At 37.4% G+C, this 3,945-nt stretch overlaps 1 pseudogene; it reads right to left on the reverse strand.

Annotated features, from left to right (window-relative positions):
- Positions 1-1,940: 1,940 nt before the first annotated feature.
- Positions 1,941-2,878, reverse strand: LOC101348342 (cyclin-G1 pseudogene; annotated as a pseudogene).
- Between the last annotated feature and the right edge of the window lie 1,067 nt (positions 2,879-3,945).

A 3,945-nucleotide genomic window follows, 5' to 3' on the forward strand; every position in this document is an offset into this window, starting at 1 on the left:
CTAGGTTGTTTCCATCTTTTTGCTATTGTGAATGGTGCTGCGATGAAAATGGGTGTGCATATGTCTACTTGTGCGACAGCTCTTATTTCTCTAGGATATATTCCTAGGAGTGGGGTTACTGGATCATATGGTATTTCTATTTCTAGCTTGCTAGGAAGCGCCATATCACTTTCCAAAATTGTTGTATCATTTTGCATTCCCACCAGCAGTGCATAAGAGTTCCGATCTCCCTGCAGCCTCTCCAGTATTTGTTATTTCCAGTGTTTTTGATTTGTGCCAGTAATGCTGAGGTGAGATGGTATCTCATTGTGGTTTTAATTTGCATTTCTCTAATGCCTAGTGATCTCGAACATTTCCTTGTGTGTTTGTTGGCTGCCTGAATGTCTTCTTTGGTGAAGTGTCCATTCATTTCCTTTGCCCACTTTTTTATTGTCTTTTTATTCGTCTTTTTGTTGTAGAGGTGTTGGATTGTTTTGTAGATTTTAGAGATTAGACCTTTGTCTGACTTGAATGTCCCAATATTTTTTCCCAGTCTGTAGGTTCTCTTTTTACTCTTTGGTGAAGTCTTTTGATGAGCATAAGTGTTTAATTTTTTTAACTAGCTTATCTTTTGGAGTTTGTGTGTTGTTGGTTATGGTTTGTATCCTGTTAATTCCGTGCAATTAGGGCCTCTAGTGTTGATCCTATTTTTTCTTCTATGAACTTTATAGTTTTTGGCTTTATATTGGCTTTATCTATTTTGAATTATTTATTTATTTATTTATTTATTTGCATTTCAATAACTTTATTGAAAGGTATATTCCTTAATACCAAAACATAATGGTAGTTTGTTAGGTCACCTCTGCCAACTCAAAATTAACACTGATGTATTCAAAATATTGAAATGTTATCAGCCGTTTGGGAAAACTGAAATGTTATCCACAAAACAAGTTTCCCAAAGTCAAATATAAGATATACTGTGGTTCTTTGGCTTATTTTTCCATGCGTATTTATCCATAAATATCCATAACATGATGTCAGAAGTAAATCTGAATTGGTTAAAATCATTCTGGATGGTCTCAGGCTACACAGTGCACTGAGTGACCATTTACAATGCTTTAACATTGTAGAACTTACGTTCACTGACTTACATGGAAAATCTGAAATACCACCTCAGCTACCTTATAATTATTAAGGTGCCCACTTAAATTTTCTTAAGACTTTATTTTGGCACAGTAGGGCATTTAATGAAAGTATACTCTGTTCCTTTTAAGCAAAATTCTAAATTAGAAGTAATGGCAGTTTTATAAAAACAGACTAGATTGAGGCAGTAGATTCTATATAAAAATTTTTATCTTGGGTACAAATATTTCCTGTTTTCTAGAAAAAAAAATATTAAAGATAACTTTACGAGTATGTCATACTTGCCAGGTCTGTATTTTTGCTTTATATAAAATGCGCTCAAATGTAAATGTAATTGCCAGATAGCAAATGAAGTCCACATATCTGGATTATGTATTATTTGCAGTATGGGTACCCAGAAACCAATTATACTGCCTAGAATAGTAATCCTTGTTATGTTTTAAAAGTGCATTTGTGAAATGATGGTTTTGATGTAAGCCTCAATGATTTAATAAGCACATTTAAGATGATTTAGTTTAAATTAAGTAGGTTACCACTTCAACACCACCTAAATACACTGATCCAATAAAAAAATTTAGATCAATGTTAGAAATGAAGATTCACAGTTTACTTTCTCAGGCTTATCATTAAAGTTTCACATTTATGTTCTTAGCTTTGATTTGTATGTGTCATAGATGAATTCAAATCTAAATATACTTCCACTATAGCATAATGTTAAGTAGACAATTTTCCTAAGTCTGAGAACATCAATGCTAATCTAGTTGTGATGTTTTGAGGCTTCCCAGCTAAAATCCATTGTAATTCTATGGACTCTGTGGCTTAGGGCTGAAGGAAAAGGCTTCAAAGAGTTTTTTGTTGCTGTAATAATCCGATTAAGGAACTGTTTCAGGAATTGTTGAAAGGTGGGTTATCCTGTAGAAACTGTGCTTCAGTTGCCTTGCAGTTCTCCCGGAAACAATCCATTTCAACTTTTGGACATTTGGTTTGCAACACTTATTTGATGAATATTCAGTTAAACACTTGGATACGAGCTCTTGCCAGAAGGTCAAATCTCTGCCATTCTTCTTGGAATGTTTCTGAAGACATTCTCCTCCCTCTGTTAATTGTTCACACTTCTGTGCTTGGATCTCCTATGCAATGATAGATAATGCCAACACAGAAGGCTTTGCTTTAGAAAATACGATCTTGCGGTGGCATGCCTTAAGTTGAGCTTCTAGTCTTTCAAATTAAGTCTGTTTCTCCTTTCAAATGGCAAGTTCTCGTGAATGAGTGAATAATAGAGTTGCAAAAACTGAAAGGCTATAGTAGCTTTGACTTTCCAACACACCTTCTCCAATACAATCTTTTCCATTCTCATCAAGTCTAAAACAGTGAACCTATACTGGCTTATTCAGATCAAGTCATTTGCCAGTGGGACGTTCCTCTTTTCTTCTACTGATTTTACGGCCAAATAGAAGCAGCTCAGTCCAACACACCCAAGGTGCTTGGGCTGTACCTTCATTTTGCACAGAAACCTGTCCAGTAAATTCACAGCTAGAGAAAATGTTTCTGTGTCAAAGCCAGAGAACTGAGTTAGACTAAGGAGATCTTTTACTTCAAAGTCCCTTAGACTTGCAGTCATTCTGAGGCCATTATCATGAGCAGACTCAATTAGTCTCAAGCCGCAGACTTCTGGCTGACATCTAGACTCCTGTTCCTACACAGCATTCGGCTGGTGTAGCAGTTTCTGAGTGTCAGTTGTCAGTACCTCTGTCATCTTGATCGTGACTGCAGCTCCTCAGCGGTAACTACAGTAACTACCCTCCCAGGGCCTGCTTGCACCTCACCCCACAATATTAGATCCGAGAGGCCTAACGAGGCGAGAGGACTCGTGGGCAGGAGGGGAGCAGCCTGGGGAGGGGGAGCTGGCCAGGGCAGAGGTCTCCGCAACGCCACGGAGACGCAACTTCCCTCAGTCAGGACCAGCTCGGAGACTGAATTAGTTTTTGTATATGGTGTGAGATATGGGTCCTGTTTCATTTTTTTGCAGATGGACATCCAGTTTTGCCAGCATCATTTGTTAAAAAGACCGTCTTTTCCCCATTTGATGGACATTGGGCCCTTGTCGAAGATCAGGTGACAGTAGGTGGATGGATTTACATCTGGGTTCTCAATTCTGTCCCTTTGGTCAATGTATCTGTCATTGTACCAGTACCAGGCTGTTTTGACTACAGTAGCTGTATAGCTCCTAGGTCAGGTAGTGCGAGTCCTCCCACTTTATTCTTCGTCTTCAGTACAGCTTTACTTATTCAGGGCTTCTTCCCTTTCCATCTCTTTAAAGAATGTTGTCGATATTTGGATCAGGATTGCATTGTATTTGTAAATTGCTTTGGGTAGAATTGTCATTTTCACTATGTTGAGTCTACCTATCCATGAGCATGGTATGTTTTTCTGTTTATGTAGATCCCTTTGGGTTTCTTGCAGTAGTGTTCTGTAGTTTTCTTTGTATAGGTCTTTTATATCCCTGATTAGATTTATTCCTAAGTATTTTAATTTTTTAGGGGCTATTATAAATTGTATTGTTTTCCTGATTTCCTTTTCATCGTTTTCTTTATTAGTGTATAAGAATCCAACCAATTTTTGTGTGTTTATCTGGTATCCTGCTACTCTGTTGAATCTTCCTATTAGTTCCAGCAGTTTTCTCATGGAGTCTTTAGGGTTTTCTAGGTATAGTAGCATATCATCCGCAAACAGGGACAGTTTAACTTCTTCATTATCAATTTGGATGCCTTTATTTCTTTTTCTTGCCTTATTGCTCTAGCTAGGACTTCCAGCACAATGTTA

This window comes from Trichechus manatus, unplaced genomic scaffold (genome assembly GCF_000243295.1).
Source record: "Trichechus manatus latirostris isolate Lorelei unplaced genomic scaffold, TriManLat1.0 scaffold00029, whole genome shotgun sequence".
Classification (NCBI taxonomy): domain Eukaryota; kingdom Metazoa; phylum Chordata; class Mammalia; order Sirenia; family Trichechidae; genus Trichechus; species Trichechus manatus.